The sequence below is a fragment of the Leopardus geoffroyi genome, chromosome C3, assembly GCF_018350155.1.
Source record: "Leopardus geoffroyi isolate Oge1 chromosome C3, O.geoffroyi_Oge1_pat1.0, whole genome shotgun sequence".
NCBI lineage: Eukaryota > Metazoa > Chordata > Mammalia > Carnivora > Felidae > Leopardus > Leopardus geoffroyi.
The window spans coordinates 55,463,354-55,482,867 of NC_059338.1; the positions used below are offsets into that span (position 1 = coordinate 55,463,354).

The following is a 19,514-nucleotide window of genomic DNA, read 5'->3' on the forward strand; positions in this document are numbered from 1 at the left end:
AATAACATAGTTGAATCTCAGATATACTATGTTGAATGAAAGCCACTAAAGAGTACATATTGTATGCTTCCATTTATGTGAAGTTCTGGAATAGGCAAAATTATCTGTGTTGATAGAAATCAGAGTAGTGGTTGCCTCTGAGGTGTAAGGATTGACTGCAAGAGGCACCAGAGATCTTTGTAAGGTGATGGAAGTGTTCTATGTCTTGATTTGGATGCGAGTATGTATTCATAGATTCATTGAACTAAACATTTAACATCTGTACATTTCAGCGTTGCCTGGGTGGCTCAGTCGGTTGGGTGTCCAACTTCAGCTCAGGTCATGACCTCCCGGTTTGTGAGTTGGAGCCCCACATTGGGCTGTGTGCCGGCAGCGCAGAACCTGGAGCCAGCTTCAGATTCTGTGTTTCTGTCTCTCTCTCCTTCAAAAATAGATAAACACTGGGGCGCCTGGGTGGCTCAGTCGGTTGAGTGGCCAACTTCGGCTCAGGTCATGATCTCGCAGTTGACGAGTTTGAGCCCCGCATCGGGCTCTGTGCTGACAGCTCAGAGACTTGAGCCTGCTTCCGATTCTTTGTCTGCCTCTCCCCTGCTCATGCTCTGTCTTTCTCTGTCTCAAAAATAAAGACAAACATTAAAAAAATTTTTTGATAAATAAACATTAAACAATATTTTTAAAAATATCTGTGCATTTCACTGTAAATTATACCTCAAATTTTCTGAAAAGCAAAAGAGAAAGACAAAAATGAATGTATCATCCCCTCCACCAAAGCGTATCCCTAGTAGGATGTCTGCCTAACATACCTTCTTCAGGAATCACCTTTCCATCTACCACATGGCTGTAGCCAGAATACTTATGAAGACACAAGGGCATGAAGAGCAACTAACTGTGCCCTCCAGTATGCTCCCTGTCTCAGCAAGAGGTCTGCCCAGTCCCAATCCAGAATCTGGAAATCATCCTCACTCCTTTTCACTCTCTCTCTCCTTTTCACTCTCTCTCTCCTTCATCCCCTACATCAGGTTGAATCCCAAATTATGCCCATTGTACCTCCCTACAACCCATCTCATCCTCTTCATCTTTGCTGTCAGTGTCTCATTTATAACTATCATTTGTTAACCACTTTCTTCCATGCTTCCCATATATATATGTAACCTGAACAGATTTTCATTATTGCACTTGACCCATTGCATTGAATCTCTGATTTATATGTCTCTCTCTTCCTCTATAAAGTGATAGCAGAATAATGCGCCCCTACCAACTATGTCCACATTTAAATCCCCAGAAACTGTGAATATGTTACCTGACAGGACAAACAGAAATTTACAGATGTGATTAAACTAAGGGGACACCTGAATGGCTCAGTTGCTTAACCATTTGACCTCGGCTCAGGTTATTATCTCTCAGTTCATGACTTTGAGCCCTGCATAGGGCTCTCTACTGTCAGCACAGAAACTACTTGGGACCCTCTGTTCCCCTTTCTCTCTGTCCCTCCCCTGCGCACATACTCTCTCTCTCCCTCCCCAAAATAAATAAACAGTAAAAGCAAATTAAAAAAAAAAAAAAAAGCTAAGATCTGTGTGATAGGGAGATTATGCTGGATTGTCTGGATAGACCCAGACTGATCACAGGGATCCTAAAGAACAGACAGCCTTACCTGGCTATGTCAGAGGGATATGTGACTACGCAAGAGTCATCACAGAGCTGCAACTTTGCTGGCTTTGAGACAGAGAAAGGGAGACCACAAGCCAAGCAATGTTGTCTGCATCTAGAAGCTGGAAAAGTCAAGGAAACAGACTCTCCCTGGAGCCTCCAAAAGGAACACAGCTTTGCTGACACCTTCATTTTAGCTCACTGAGACCTGTGTCAGACTTCTCTAACCTACAGAACTGTAAGATAATAAATTTGTGCTGTTTTAAACCACTAAGTTTGTGGTAATTCATTAGAGTGGCCATGGAAAATGAACACAACTAACCATAAGTTCCTTGAGGGCAAGATCCTTCTCTGTGACTCTCAATGCCTAGCACTGTGCTTAGTACCTAAGGACACCATAGTCTCCAGGGAACAGGCATAAACAAATTATCACAACACAATGTAATAATTGTTCCGATGGTAGTATGGACTGAACTGTGTCTTTTCAAAATGCATATGTTGAAGCCCTAATCCTCAGTGAGGCTATATTTAGAATAAGGTTAAATAAGGTCATAAGGGTGGAGCACTGATCCAATAGAATATCCTTACAAAAGCTTGCTCTATCTCTGCCATATGGGGACACAGTGAGAAGCCAGCCATCTGCAAGCTAGAACAAGAGTCCTTACCAGGAATCAAATCAGTCAGCACCTGAATGTAGGACTTCCTAGCTTCCAGAATTTTAAGTAAATAAATTTCTGCTATTTAAGCCACCCAGTCTATAATATTTTGTTATGGCAGCCTGAGCAGACTCACAATACCACGTCTGTTTAAAGGAAAAAAAAGGAAAACAAGATGGGAATCTGGGAGTAACCATTCTGTCTGGGGAGGCCTTGATGAGTATATCCTGCACTCTGCTATGTGCTGTGAGGAATATAAAAAACTCAGAAGCACTAGCCCTTGCCCTGAGTATCTTGCACTCTAATGTAAAAGGCAATGCTACCATGCCTTAGAGAATGTGTAATCATTATATAAATTTGAATTTCAAGTGCACTGAAGCAATGCATGTCATCTGTGTTTTCCAGAACTTAGGTCAAATCAGTCCCACCCACCTACATCAAGAAACCAACCTGAACTACTTTTGCTAATTGCTTTCTTTCTTACTTCCCATTTCCAGAATCAATGCTGCAATAACATGCAACCTGAGAAATTTAATACTCACACTCAACATCCTTTTTGCATAAATTAATCTGGATAAAACAAATAGCAAGGAAAACTCCAAGGGGAAAATCTGAAAGGAACTCTTGACAAGAAGACAACCTACACCTTTGAGGGTGGGTGTAAAGCTGAAAAGGGGAGCCCGGTCAGCCGCCCCTGCTTCCTGACTGCATCATATGATCACCTCAGCCCTGCTTCAGCACCAAATGATGAATGCCAATTCCTGCTCCTTAACACACTTGTTTCCACATCACCTTCTGAAAATGCAGAAGATTCCTAAAGGGTAACAGTCATTTTCAGGTGTGGCTCTCTAGCTAGGAAGTTAGAACTTTTTATGAACACATCAGAACTCTTATTGAAAAGAGGATTTTCCTTCAGAGTCATTGTGAGAAGCACCAATGCAATTGCAATTCTACTGCATTTCACACAGTATCAGTGGAACCCCTCCTTTGAAATTAATAAACCTTCTCCAAAAACTCAGACTCTGTTCCACAGTCACACATCATTTCAGGTAAACAAAATATTATCCGTGTTGACTTCCTACCACATTCATAGGACTTGGTACCAAATAACTTCTGGCTAATTCTAAGAATTAAACATATATACTTAGATGTATCTTAAGTATGCATATATTTTTTAAAAGTCCTACAGGCTGAAAGCAAGCTCTAAGGAGGTAGGAAATTTTTGAGCAGAGAAAACATCTTTGAAAAACACTTAACCTCTGAAAGAAGAGCACATACTTGAAGATATGATTTAGGAATTCATAGTTTTTAAAAATCAGTCACATTACTGCAGAGCCACATCTCCCACAGTGCCTCATTCAGTAATCAGTAAATATTTATGAAGCAGATCTGAACCAAAACTGTAAGCATTTGTCATGTCAAAGTACCTGTTGGTACTTCGTGAGTACCAATAGTAAATGATAATGTTACTCTGTGTACAATTTAGGACCTATTCAAGCCTTACAGTTCATTCCCCAAAGGTTATCCCTTGGATGGATTTTAGATCTTACTGCAAATCAGTTTGTCTGCAGGCATCTTTTAAGTTCTGTTAAACCCAGTGAACATCCAACATAGACACACAGACTTTCAATACTGTAGCCATCCTAGTTGACACTTAGGTCTCCCAGAGCTTCTCTCCTTCAGCTGAGAGCAGGGGTCAGAAAGTAAAGAGTCTCAATTTTGTTGCCCATATTTTTCCTTCGCTGTCATCAAGAAGCAAAATAACTCTGGAAGAACTACTCCAGTCTCCTACCCTTATCACTTCTGTCAATTTGAGATCTGACAGATGGAGTGTCACCAGTAGTCTCATGGAAGCGTGGCTGAATCTCCACACCTGCAGGGCAGAAAATACCAACAGGCAAGATTAAGGTGTTAAAACAGAAGGGTTAGGAAGAAGTCTCTGTATCACTTCTATTTGACTTAGCAGTTTGTGCCTCCTTCTATCAAGTAGGTATAGCCGTTTTTCTGCTGTAAGCAAAATCCATACATACTGAAGCGGAACAGAAAGCACATAAGATTCCTTTTAAAAGGAGGGCCCCTAGTGCTTTTTAATTCTCATGTATTGAATTATGAATCTTGTACATATAGAGATATATAGGGATAATTGCATATTAATTGCATATTATATGTAATGCTACAGCATCATTAATAACATACTAATATTTTTATATATAGGTAAGCTACAATGGCCATTTAAATATGTTTATGAAGATTTTTCACTGACAGGAAATGATATGACTAAAATATTAAATGAAAAATGCAGGTTATAAAATTTTACATTTGGATTATCATATCTGCATAACAGACTGTCTGGGGAAAAAAAACTAGAAAGAACTGTGCCCCAAAATTTAATGATATTCTCAATAAGAAAGTATCGAAAATCTTTATTGCCCTTTTCCATTTTTTCCCTCAAAGTTTCTACAATGAATGTGTATTACTCTTACAATTTAAAAATTGAATAAAAATGCTGTTTGGCTGACCCATAATTGGTTTACACACACACCAGCTTGTCAGCCACAAAAGTGTTGTGTAATATAAGGTTAAAATAACACTGCAAATAGGAGCAGGAGAGGCCACGAGCCCCTTGACCCCCAAGCCTTTGCCACTCAATGGCAGCCGGTAAGTGGCAAGTGATAACTAAGATTTTAAAGTGGGAAACATTTCTTTCTGGCTCAAGGAGCAGAAGTGTTACAAGCCCTGGCCACTACGGTCACAGGAAATATTACTAGCCAAGCACCCCAAACTGCACACCATCCACAGCTATAGAAAGGAGGTATATGAGCTGAATTTTGTGTGCTTAAAGCATATGCCATAATCTATGGCATCAATAATCCAGACATAAAAGACTGCATCCTGTATGAATACATTTATATGACATCTAGAGAAACCAGAACTAATGGATGATGACAGAAAGCAGTCTGGGGCTGAGGGTGGGGACAGGGGATTGACTGCAAGGGGCATGTGGAATCTCTATCTTGATTGTGCTGGTGGCTATGTGGTTGAATATGTTTGCCAAAACTCATTGAACCATAAACTTAAAATGGTGCATTTTGTTTTGCATAAATTATACTGTAATAAAAACAACCTATGGAATTTGTGACACACACCTATATGACATGTAATGGTAATACAGAGTATGATCATCTCAGTCTGGGGATAACCTTAGTAATGTGCAGCCATAATCATGCTGGGTTTTGAAAGGACAAAATTAAATATACATACCCCCAAGAAGCTTGCAATGACTCCAAAATTCTGCCAATATAGAGCCATTCTTTCGGGATCTCTGAGTATTATGTTGCTGGGGGGAAAATCACTTAGAGAAGGGAAAGAAACAACATAAGCCATTAAAAACTATCTCTTGGAGAAGATTACATTCCAGCAGCGTCAGCTCAGGAAGGGGGGGTCTAGGACAAGAGTGGAAAGGGTATCATAAAGACACCAGAGTGAGAGTGTCCTAAGCAACTTTCCCCATTTCACATGGTCTCCTCTCTTTAATTTTACAGGAAAAATGTAAACCTTGGAAAAGTCCAAGCCCTGAGCACACCGGTGAGGTCCAATTGAACCCCAACTCCCTCCCTCCTGGATCTTTTGCCAAAGACTGTGGTAACAAACAACATTGACAGCTTTTGATACTGCTTTATACCCACAAAACATTTTCATGTCACAGCTACTTTTGGAGTAACAACTAACAGATGGCAATACAATTCCCACCTCATAGTTAAGAAAATTGAGAGAAATCGAAGAGGTTAGGTGACTCGGCCAATGTCACGCAGCTAGAACTACTAAAGATGCTGCCTGCTATGCTACAGCATACCATACTTGGATCATCCCCTTAAAGAAACCTTGAACCTTGCGATATATAGTACTTACATTTGCCAAACCTATATTGAGACTGAAAAGTGTTATCACTTCTTGGCCTTTTGGCTAAGATCAAGTGGAGACTGAAAAGTTCACGGCGAATTCCTGTTTGTGAACAAAACCACATTTTATCTTCATACAAATTATTTCAGTTGTCATAACCTAGAGTCAGAAGATTGAGATTAAAGATCCTATTGGCTCTGTGATTCACCCTCCTAGCCCTTAATTTCGTCTATAAAATGGGTATATTAATGTCTGTTCTTCCTAATTCATAGAACTATTGTGAAATCAAATAATGAACACTAAAATATTCTAGAAACTGCATGGTATCAAATGGCTATTAAATGCTTTACTTATAATTATCCAAATCTACCCATGGATTGTAAATATATTTTATTAATTACCAAAAGGGTGTCTTGATTAACTATAATTTTTACATGATTTATGTGATAAATATCTATGTGATAAAAACATCTTCACATATCTTACTATTCATGTATCTCATCAATTTTAGGATTCCTTAATCTGGTAAATTAGGATTGTGGAAGAGTTCACTCTTAAGAAGAGCCCAGAAATAACCAAACAGAAAGTGTAATTGAAAGTAACAGTTCAAATTAAAAGCAAAAATGAAATATTGGGACCTCATGAAGATAAAAAGCTTCTGCACTACAAAGGAAACAATCAACAAAACTAAAGGCAACTGACAGAATGGGAAAAGATATTTGCAAATGACATATCAGATAAAGGGCTAGTATCCAAAATCTATAAAGAACTCACCAAACTCCACACCCGAAAAACAAATAATCCAGTGAAGAAATGGGCAGAAGACATGAATAGACACTTCTCTAAAGACATCCAGATGGCCAACAGGCACATAAAAAGATGCTCAGTGTCACTCCTCATCTGGGAAATACAAATCAAAACCACAGAGATTACCACCTCATGCCAGAGTGGCTAAAATGAACAAATCAGGGGACTATAGATGCTGGTGAGGATGTGGAGAAATGGGAACCCTCTTGCACTGTTGGTGGGAATGCAAACTGGTGCAGCCACTCTAGAAAACAGTGTGGAGGTTCCTCAAAAAATTAAAAATAGATCTACCCTATGACCTAGCAATAGCACTGCTAGGAATTTACCCAAGGGATAAAGGAGTGCTGATGCATAGGGGCATTTGTACCCCAATGTTTATAGCAGCACTCTCAACAATAGCCAAATTATGGAAAGAGCCTAAATGTCCATCAACTGACAAATGGATAAAGAAGTTGTGGTTTATATATACAATGGAATACTACTTGGCAATGAGAAAGAATGAAACCTGGCCATTTGTAGCAACGTGGATGGAACTGGAGGGTACTATGCTAAGTGAAATAAGTCAGGCAGAGAAAGACAGTTACCATATGTTTTCACTCATATGTGGATCCTGAGAAACTTAACAGAGAACCATGGGGGAGGGGAAGAGGGGAAAAAGTTACAAAGAGGGAGGGAGGTAAACCATAAGAGACTTAAATACTGAGAACAAACTGAGGGTTGATGGGGGTGGGAGAGAGGGCAAAGTGGGTGATGGGCATTGAGGAGGGCACCTGTTGGGATGAGCACTGAGTGTTGTATGGAAACCAATCTGACAATAAATTATATTTAATAATTAAAAAAAAGTAACGGTTCACTAGGAATCAAGCATAACAAAGTAATGGAGAGCAAAATAAGTTTTCACAAATAAGCACAAGTCAGAAAATCCAGAAAGCAATGAGTTAAGAGGAGGCAAAAATGGGCTGAGATGGAATTTGATGGAGAAATTACACTTAAGCTTAGCCCCTTTACAAGTTTTGTTGTGCTCCATGTACAGTTTGAAAAGAACTTAAAATAGAATAAAGGTAGCCAATGACACAAGTATAATTTCCAGGTTCTCCGGAAAAATTATGCAAAGGAATGCAGTATCTCTGGAGCCAAGGATCTCCAAAAATGTCCACTCCCTGCAGAGTCCTCTTTAGACTTTCCTCAGTGACTGTTCAGGCAAAACTCACTCCTACCCTCTTCCCCTCAGCCTGCTGACCCTCCTCCTGGCTATCATCCTCATTTGCCTCGAAAACTTTTTGTAGATCTAAGAGCTTGTCCTTTAGCAAGACTGCCAAAAAGCAACTCATTCTGAAAAGTCAATACCCCAGGGTCTCATAGAAAAAAGGCCAAAACTGAAGACCTTTAATTTTACCACTGCATCACTATTCCATCGACCTGTCACTCTGATAAAATGGTTCCAGTGCTTCCCTACATGATCTTCCAAATGTTCTCCTTGTAGAGTAGTTTGAGGAAGTTGTTTTCTTTTCTGTTTTTCTTCTATCCCCACATAAATTATTTCAGGAATGTAAATGCTGGCAGACATGCGCTGAGAGAATAGAAAGAGAAAATTCACATAAAAGGTGATAGGCGGGTTCAACCCCAACTCCCTTTTATGCAATTTATTTTTTTATTGGTGAAAATTGCCAAATGCCTTATGGCTGAAGAACTATGTTCTGAAAAATAAAAGTTCAGCTGTGAAGACTGAGCTGTAACTCCAGTGTAGAATGCCTCTGAATCCATTAGGGCATGCTCTACTTATATCCTGCTGCAGAACAGGAATTTTTCACACACACACACACACACACACACACACACACACACACTCCCCTTCAGGCCACTGATTTCTGCAAAACAACAGCTCCACCAAGAAGGCCGTGATAACAGCAAAAAAACAATTATGTTTTCTATGAATCAACGTGCACATGTGTCAGATGAGCCATTTATCATCTATCCTAACAAAAATGAATTTTCTTGTTTTCTTCTTTCTTCTTTTTAAAAGCAATTTTTGGCAGTGGCTGGTTTGAGAAGGATCTGGTTGAAATGATGGTGTTGACTCTCCATTCACTGACACAAACCCCTCACAATCCAAAGGGGCTAGATACTGCAGTGAGACAGAAGTTTGCCATTGCCAGGTTTATTATGCAATTGAGATGGACTTTTCAGTGATTTTTCTGTCCTATCCAGATGTCTCAATACAAACAGAATGAGAAAATCAGAGAAGTCTCTGTTAGGGCAATCAGTTAGAGTTGACTGACAGTTATGTCTAATCTTGCAATATTGGCTGAGGGCTCCTTTATTACCTGCTTCTCCTCTCTGTTCCAGGAGCTAGATCCATTTTAGACAGCTGAGAACTGGGACACACTACTTGCTGCAGGCAGAGCCCCAATATGTGGAAAAGTCAGTCTGAGGCAGGCAGAGGAAAGGACTAATACCATCGCTAATAGTGTGTGCCTCACACACGGGGCTTTCATTATTTTCATAGGCTATGTATCTCTTCTGTCTCCGTTCCCCCAATCCTGAAACACCTCCACTGTGCTCTCTGCACCCCATGGTCTACTACCAATAGAATCTCTTGTATTCTCAACTTTTTTTCCAAAGTTACTGTACAGAAACCTGGTTCTTCCCAGAGGAGCCTTTTTCTACTGGAGTAGTCTCAAACAGTAGCTGTCATCTCTCTCATGCCTCCTGAATCCAGGATAAAAGTAGACTAGGTTTCCTCAGTGCTCCTCATTGCTGCTTCTAAGCCATTATCTCTAAAATTTTCCAGCTTTAAATCTATATCATTAGTCTCTTATCACCCCTGCCTCTCCTTGCTGTAAACATCTACCAGTCTCTTTTTCATTCTCCTCAAGTTTCAAAGATTCTAGTTTGTGACTCACTCTAACAACACGCTTGTCTTAATTCTTAGTGATTTCAATTCCATGTGGATGATACTTTCAACACTGCCCTCTTTGTCCTTCTAACCTTTCCAGTGATTTTGTCCTTCTAACCTTTCCAGTGATTTTGTCCTCCACCCTATCTCTCTCTGCCTGTCTCCCCAGGGTCAATCCTCAGTCCCTGTCATTATTATCACAATATACAACCATCCATGATCTCAAATCCAAACATCCCACACTCTGTCCTCCATCTTTTGGAGGCCTCCATTATTGCAGGCCACCTGCAATAATCCATCAATCCCACTAGGACCTACAATCAATTAATTCCATCATCTGTTTACTGTCTCTCTCCCTCCATGTCCTCACTTCCCTCACCTTATTTAAATGCCATGATGTATCATTATAAACATACCCTCCATCTCCCACTTCTCTCTCAATTTATCATATTTAGCAAAACCCAGCCTTGGAAAAATCCAATTCTCCTCCTACTCTGTGCCTGCACCCAAGAAGCTGAACATAACCAGGAAAACAAAAAACAAAAACCACTATCGGGCTGACAGGAACCATGTATTTTTAAAAATGTTTGTTTGAGGGGTGCCTGGGTGGCTCAGTCGGTTAAGTGTCTGACTTCAGCTCAGGTCACGATCTTGCGGTCCGTGAGTTTGAGCCCCACGTCAGGCTCTGGGCTGATGGCTGAGAGCCTGGAGCCTGCTTCCGATTCTGTGTCTCCCTCTCTCTCTGCCCCTCCCCTCATTCATGCTCTGTCTCTGTCTCAAAAATAAATAAACGTTAAAAAAAATTTTTTTAAATGTTTGTTTATTTAGAGAGCAAGAGAGAGAGAGTGGGGTAGGGGCAGAGAGAGAGGGAGGGAGAGAGAGAATCCCAAGTAGGTTCTGCGCAGTCAGCATGGAGCCCAACTTGGGGTTTGACCTCATGAACCATAAGATCATGACCTGATCCAAAATCAAGAGTCAGATGCTTAACTGACTGAGCCACCCAGGCACCCACTGACAGAAACCATTTCAAGTTAACGATACTGGACCTCAAATAGACCCGGTAATACTACTGCTTTTCCATAGTCCATTCAATCTTGCATTCTTCTAGATGACGACTTCAGACCTCCATGTCTCTTCCCTCATCCTCATTCTCAAATGGTGAATTGTATTCTATTTCATTAAGAAAATAGAAATAATCAGAAAAGAAATTCCCTTAGCTCCTATCATCTCAAATACCAGCCTACAGCTTCTAGATCATATACTCTGCCTTCCCTGGTGTTTCTGTAAATGGACCATCTAAACTTCTAAGACAGGATCTCCACATAGGCACTGGATTCTACTCTCTTCTTTATTTGATTACAGCAATTCTCTCTTAACAGTATCATTAATTTTTACCTCTCAGTTGAACCATCCCATCAACATATAAACATGCTATCTTCCTTCTAGCACTTGATCTATTATTTTTTTTCTTACCTATCTCAGTTAGTGGAAAGTCCATTCTTCCAATTGGTCAAGCCAAAACACACGGTCATTCTCAACTTCTCTCTTTCTCTCACACCATACATTCAGTCCATCAAGAAATCCTACTAGCTCTACTATCTTCAAAATGTCTCTAGAATCAGACTGCTTCTGACCACCTCTGCTATTATACCCGTCTGAGCCAGCACCTAGATTATTACACCACCCAGCACCTAGATTATTACAATGGCTTCCAATGTGGTCTCCCTACTTCCATCCTTACACTCCTGTTAACTATTCCCAATACAGCAACCAAAGTAATCCTTTTAAACATAAGTCCCATCATGTCACCCCTTTGCTAAATAAATAAACAAATAAATAAATACATAAATAAATCCACCCACCAGTTTCCAATCTTACTCAGACTAAAAGACTTAGGAGGCCCCTGATTACTGATCCTCTCTGCCAGCTCCCCATCCTGCTCTTACTCTGCCTTTCTCTCCAGCTCTCTACTTCATGCACTTTGCTACAGCTGCAGACTTCTTTGTTGTTTCTTGAAAATAATCAACACGTTCCTTTATGGGTGCCTTTTCACTTGTTCTTCCCTCTGCTTGAAACACTCATCCTTCAGATGGTCACGAGGCTGAGCATCCTTCAGATGCTCACCTTCTTTAAAAGTCTGTGCTCAAATGTGACTTTCTCAGGGACTCTTGGCCTGACTATTCTACTTAAAACTGCACTCTTACAGGGTACCTAGCTGGCTCAGTCAGTAGAGCACTTGACTCTTGCTCATGGGGTCATGAGTCCTAGTCCCCCGTTGGGCATAGAGCTTACATAAAAACAAAATTGCACCCCCTTATACACAATTTCTGTTTTCCTCCCCTCTCTTAGTTTTCTCCATAGCACTTATCTTCTAATAACCTATATAATTAAAATTTTAATTTGTTTGCTATCTGTTCCATACACGCATGCACACACGCCTGAAAGTAAGCTCCATGAAGAAAGGAATTTGTCTGTTTTGTTCATAGTTACAAACCCAGTGCCCAGTAGAGTACCTGGTGCATTAGTACATGCTTAAATATTTGCTGAATAGATGATTCTAGCAACATAATTAGGGGTTTTATGATTTTGATCCTATCCATGTGAGCAAGTCTAGAAGTACTGTAAGCTTCTTAATGCTCAGCATCACGCTATCTACTTTCCTGACTTCTCTCCACAGCACAAATCATGGCTTCCACAAGATGGGTTTCCACATTAAATCACTACTGAATTGAACTGCATTGTAATATTACCCCATTCAGCTACATCCTTCCCAAATTCCTGACTTTCGGAACCTCAGAGAGATAATAAGAGGATTGGTGTTATATTAAACTACTAAGTTTCAGAGTCACTTATACACAGCAAAAGCCTATTGGGGCACTTGTAGAGTATTGCTCTTGAAATTTATAAATAATTCCCACCTTATTAAGTTAGCTGTCTTATGCTAAGTTTTCTCCCTATCTAGTAATTTAGTTACCAATAAAAATGACTTAACCAACCGACATAGTTATTGGTTAAGTAAACTACTTACATAACAAATATAATAGATCACAAAATGCATAATAGCTCAAACACAGTAAAAAAATTTTTTTGCTTGTAGAGTACAGAAAAGTAAACAAATTAATAGGGGTAGTCTTTCACCAGGCAGTCAGTCTAACAGAACTTCTAACTTCAACATGCAGCTTCCACAGTTACCCTAGAAGTTGTCTCCATTCTAGCCAACCACAAAAGGAAAAGAACATACAGGAGCATACAAGAGAGGTTTTTATGGGCCAGTCCTAACAATGATACATCACTTCCACAAATATTCCACTGGTAGAACTCAGTCACACAGCTACATCCAACTGCAAGGAACACTAGGAAGTATAATCTAGCTAAGTGCCCAGGAAGTAGAGTTGCCAGATTTAGGGAAAACAAAAACAAAAACAAAACAGGTCACCCTATATTTACCTGCAATCCTACCAGGAATAAGAAGAGAACATTTCTGTTGAAAAGATAATATCCAAATAAGAAAGGAGAATGAGAGTTCATTATATATTCTTAACATGTCCCAGTAGTATGATAACATCTATCTCAGAGTACTCAAGACCAGTTTCCAACAACTCAAGATCAGTGTGATTGTAGATCACAGATGAGGACCTTGTAACTCATCCATCTAAAGTAGATTCATACAATGACTATTTACTGACCTAATTTATTTCTCTGGCAAAATGTTATGTTGCTAACAGGAGATAGAAGATGGCAGAGAAGAGACAATAGATTTTAGCAGCCTTTTCATGACCTTCCACCTGAATACCATCAACTCTCCTTAGCTATCTTCTCTCCCTACTAACATAATCATTTTGACATACCTTTACCCCCAGGAAAAATAATTATTCTGACAATTTTTATACAGGCAGGCACTGTTTATCTGCAAGGGGCCTCCAGCTAGGATCCTACTGACTAGGTAATTCAGGGAATGCTAAGTATGGTTGACATAATGAGAAGAATATCACTATTCACAAGAGTGAGACTAAATTTTTTTTGATAGATTCAGTCTCAGCTCTCAGTTAAAAACATTCAAGTTAAGTATTAGAGATGGGATGTTGAGATTTAGCAGTAAGAAAAAAATTACCAGCAAGCAAAACCTAATCAGAGCCTGATCACAGACATGACCCCAATATCCAACCTAATACCAGATCAGTCAAAGAATGCTGGTGCTACATTATTTAGTTTCTTATCTCTTCTAAACTTAAGAATTCTAGAGAGCTAACCTACTTATCAAAAAAGGTAGTGCACAATATGGTTTCTATTTTCATAACATTTTCCACATTTCTCTATTTTGATGTAGATCTATTTTTGCAGCTAACAAGCCTAACTGTGATATGAGACTATTCTGGGGACACTCAGTTTTCTCTTTCTCTAATTGGAGACACATTACCCTGTCCATTTGCCTCAAGAAGTTGGCATAAAAAGGGCCATTAATGGCCTTAATGAAGGAGGAAATCCAGTCTAAGGCAGGTATATCAAAATGGATGGCTTACTTAAAAGCTCCTCACAACGTCATCACCCCGAGTTCACTCGTGGGTTTCTTCTTAGAATTTCCCGGGGCGCCTGGGTGGCGCAGTCGGTTAAGCGTCCGACTTCAGCCAGGTCACGATCTCACGGTCCGTGAGCCAGGTCACGATCTCGCGGTCCGTGAGTTCGAGCCCCGCGTCAGGCTCTGGGCTGATGGCTCAGAGCCTGGAGCCTGTTTCCGATTCTGTGTCTCCCTCTCTCTCTGCCCCTCCCCCGTTCATGCTCTGTCTCTCTCTGTCCCAAAAATAAATAAACATTGAAAAAAAAAATTAAAAAAAAAAAAAAAAGAATTTCCCAAGAGCCCTGCCAACACTGGTAGGAGTTCATCATCATCCCCCCAACTAGAGACAGTGGAAATGAAACACAGAGGGATGTCTTAATATAGTATATAAGTGAGGAGTCTTCTAAAACGTCAGAGGTCATTCAGCAACAAAGGCAGTATTGAAACGCATGAGTTTTGGCTGCTCCATTTTAAGAGATACTCAAGTCCATAAAATGGGAGATTTGTTATTTGTCTCATTTGTTTTTCTGGGACAGATTTTTTTTTTTTTTTTTAGGGCAGATTTTAAAATAAAACTTCAGAGCAAAAAAAAAAAAAAAAGAAAAAAATCAATGTCCTATTAGTAGCATAGTTTTAATAAATACTGCTTTTGAGAAAGTTCTTCATCTATTTCCATATCCACACCATTGCCCAGGAGTGTTTATTAGGCTCTACTTGCAAATACTTCTATTCCATCTGACTCATAGAGAGTTAAGCAAATCTATATGCAAGAATTTGCTATCTAAATCATACTACAGATCCACTCATAGGCAGAAAGGTGTAGCTTTAGAATATTTCCACTGAGTTAAAATTCAACAGGGAATAAAGAAACGCCTCGCATCATTTGTACCAGGGACATGCAAATCAAAACCACAGTGAGATAACACTGCACACAAACTAGGATGGCTAACATTTTTTTTAAAGGGAAATTATTGTTGGCAAAGATGTGGAGAAATTAGAAGCCTCATACATTTGCTGGTGGGAATCTAAACATTGTGCTGTTGCTGTGGATAACAATTTGGTGGTTCCTCAATAAGTTAAACATAGAATTAGCATATTACCCAACAAGCAATTCCTCTCCAAGGTATATTACTCCCGCCCCCCAAATTAAAAATAGGTATGCCAAAAAACCTGGCACACAAGTTCCATGGCAGCATATTCACAATGGCCAGAGAGTGGAAATGACCCAAATTTCCACCACCTGATGAATGGATAAACAAAAGGTGACATATACATAGACTGAATATTACTCAGCCATAAAAAGGAATGTACTACTGACATGTGGCAACATGAATGAGCCTCGAAAACATTGCGCTAAGTGAAAAAACCTAGATATAAAAGGCCACAGATTGTATGACTCCATTTACATGAAATACACAGAATTGATATATCCATAGAGACAAAACCCAGTTGCCAGGAACTGGGCAGAGGGAGGAAATGGGGAATGACTGCTTAATTGGTATGGGGTGTCTCTTTGGGATGATGAAATATCTTGGAACTAGATAGAGGTGATAGTTACCAACATTGTGAATGGACTAAATACCACTGAATTGTACACTTTAAAATGGTTAATTCTATGAAACCAATATTGCACTATATATTAAGCAACTATAATTTAAATAAATAAATAAATAAATAAATAAATGGAATAATAAAGCAATAAAGCAAATATCCTATCAGTTTATGAAATAAAACATTCCAATTATCTTTGAAAAAAATGGTTAATTCTATGTTATATAGATTTTACTTCAATAAAAGAAAGTGGGGAAAAAAATCCAACAGGGAGGGCACACCTAGGTATATACACACCCCATCACCAACAGCCCTTGTCAGGGGCTTGGCAGTCTGAATTTCAGGTTGAGATGGGGCACAGTTGTTCTTTGGCCTTGTCAGGGCCTTGGTCAGCTTTGTGCACCCACAGCCCTGAGCCTGGAAAAGAGCAGGGTTGAAACACGCCTTCTTCTGTGACCCTCAGAGTTCTGAGCAGGTGATGTTCTCTTCTGCAGGAAGCTGATACTAGATGCAGGCAGTGCTTTTTATCCACAATGGTCAGCCTGTTTCAAGAGCTCCTACCATTTACGTATTCCTCTCAAAGCCCAAGAAGCCTCGGCATTGTTCCAGGGCTCTCCTCTGGGCTATTCCCCACGGGAGTAAAGCCTTGATTTCTGCATCCACAGCAGTGTTTCTGAGCAGTCCCGCGCCTATATCATTTCCACTGATATTTGCCCAATGTTTAGACGATGTTACCTTAACATTCCCTTTCATTGTCACACTCTTGAGTCCTTGACTATTAACATTTATGCAACAGTACTTGAATTCCAGACACTGTTTTTAAACTTTGCAATAACCTGACAACTATTGGGGGAGATTAACCACCCTTATTCATCACTTTATACTGAGCCCAGAAGTAAAGGATTGAAGAAACATGTCTGGCATGTCATAGGCTCTTAATAAATGGAACATCTTCCAGAGAGTATTTTCTGTCTGGAAATTTCTAAGATTGCAGTCTATGCACAGGCTAATCTTATGCAAATCACTTATCAAAAGCGTATGCTAAACTCATTCACAGGGACTCCTCTTTTGCATGCAGTGCTACTTCAAACACCCTTGGAAGAATTCTCATAGGGACCACAGCTCAAGGGAGGCACTGTTATCATAGGCATTCTCTCACTTAACCTGGTAGCACAAATACCATATATATATATATATATATATATATATATACACACACACACACACATATATATATATATATATATATATATATTTTTTTTTTTACTGATTCATTTAACAAACATTTCCTGACAACCTTCAGAATACTATGCCTGGCATTAGAGATAGAAAGAAGAAGAAACAAAGACGTAAGTTCAAAGAACTCAGATATTTCATCCTCTATTCGAAAAGGTCCGTTCCTAAACCTGGAAGAAAAATAACAGAAGAAACTCTCAATAGGTCAGTAGGCTGCCATCTCAAGGTTCAGTTTCCAAGTCAGAGTCCATTTTTCTGGTGTTACCTCTTCTGATTGTCCCTGTTCAACTCTAATCAATGAAGTTGTTGCTTCATTTGCATCTGCGACTTCATTACTTTGTGAGTGTGCGTGTGCACGTACTCACAGAGATACCTTAATAACTTTCCATACATTTCATATGTAGGTATGGGAATATACACATACCTTCTTATCTTTCTTTCCAACAAGCTTTTGAAGGAGTAGTGGCTACGCCCTGTATCACCTTTTTTTAATATAGCCTACCCACCTTTGTTCCCATGCTCACACTCAGCATCAGGTATGGACTATATACCTACTAGGGTCTCAGGAAGGGCTGGTGGAGGCGCCTGGATGGCTCAGTCAGTTAAGCAGTAAAGCGTCTGACTCTTGACTTCTGGTTCAGGTCGTGATGTCACATTTTGTGTGATCCAGCCCCACATTGGGCTCTACACTGTCAGTGTCAGCAAGGAGCCTGCTTGGGATACCTTCTCTCTCTCTCTCTCACTCTCTCCCCCCCCTCCCCCACTCATACTTGCACTCTCTCAAAATAAATAAACATTTTAAAAAAAGAAGGGCTGGTGAACTAATTGGGAAGTAAGGGATTAATGCTGGTCACGTGACATTGTAGTTCCTTCCTCCTTGAAAAGTAGTAGCTATTCAACAACTTCATACTCAACATTCACGAAGCCCTTCATGGCTTTTCAAAACCTTCTACCTATATTATCTCATTCCATTCTCACAACAATGGGTAGCCAACAGTGGGTAGAGTGATTTCTCCATTTTATGATGAATGAAACTAAGAACCAGAGAAGAAACTAACATGACTAGTAAGCAAGGTGTGCCACAAGCTTTTTGTTTGCCCCCAGATCCCATCTCTACCTTTTCCACTCTGCCCTTTCTCCTAGGAGGCAATCTCTATGGCCAGCATCAAAAGCTGCTTTGCTCTCTGCCTTCCAGTTGGATTTGGCCAGTGGAAGGACATAAGGAGAGAAGGTAGAAAGAGAGTGAGGTTGGGATTTATTCCTCTAGCTCCCTTCCTGTTGGTTAACTATAATTTGATTGCACTCTTTAAGTGATGGCCACAGATCCTCCCAGGTGACCTCCACATATTTCTACTCCCTCCAACCCCAGTAACCACTCCTGCCCCTGCTTTGTCAGTAATGGCTCCCCACTCTGGTTTTCCTGGGGTCTCTTGCACCATCACTTGTTGTTTCCCTGAACCCACCCACACCTTTGTAAATAGTCTATTAAGCATTCTTCAATTGCCCAGTGTAGATTAGTCACCAACCTTGCTAAGATCCTAAGCAATATATATCAGTCCTATTCACACCTTCTAACTCTTGCTCAACCCTTTGAAGTCCCAATCTAAACAGGTGCTCATTTTGAGGTTACCAATTTTGAGGAAAGAACATTGTCACATCACACTGGGCAGCCCCTGCCTGTTACACTTCAAGACCTTCCAGGAATACAAATACTCCCAAACCAAGCATGCTCACTCTGCTGGTGAGATCTGGAGCACAACAGTCTGTACCTGCAGACAGCTGTAGCTTGCTCTCAGTAAACAAGTCAGACCCAGCTGCTGGGACATTAGTGGAGGCAAGACAATGACTCATCAGAGAAGCTGCAGTCACTTGACCCCCTGTGACTCAGACACATTTTGTTGTCAACAGGGCGCTGAGCTGAATAAAAGCTGAATAAACCATTGCTCTGCCTCAGCCAGGTTCCTGGCAATCAATGAGTTACAAGGCACTAGGAATATGAGTCCATTTGGTCCTATCCTCAAATATTGTCTCCGACAGTTCTCCAGTGTCCCTCTGCCATCCCACTTCTTTCCACTTCACCCACAACTAAAGCGTATTTGCTGAAATGACGCAGAGAGAGGTGCACATGGGCTGTACTTCCAAGATAACAGGTACACGACCACAAGCCAGCACTGCACTTTGCTTTAATCATTTTGTGCTGCATGGTATCTATGACTCCAAAGTCTCATTTCTCTTGTCTTCCAATTTTAGCTTTAGCCAAGAA

General features: G+C 40.2%; 1 long non-coding RNA gene across 4 annotated transcripts; it reads right to left on the bottom strand.

The window, feature by feature from the left end:
• Positions 1 to 559: 559 nt before the first annotated feature.
• Positions 560 to 10,015, bottom strand: LOC123585110. Of its 4 annotated transcripts, none has more exons than XR_006705919.1 (6): positions 8,470 to 10,015; positions 8,398 to 8,432; positions 6,216 to 6,308; positions 5,568 to 5,658; positions 4,099 to 4,179; positions 560 to 609 (listed from the first exon to the last, which is right to left on the bottom strand). It is a non-coding gene; the product is annotated as an uncharacterized LOC123585110 (long non-coding RNA). The 4 variants fall into 4 exon arrangements; XR_006705918.1 differs by having other exon boundaries at positions 6,216 to 6,365; XR_006705917.1 differs by having other exon boundaries at positions 8,398 to 10,015.
• Positions 10,016 to 19,514: the final 9,499 nt, after the last annotated feature.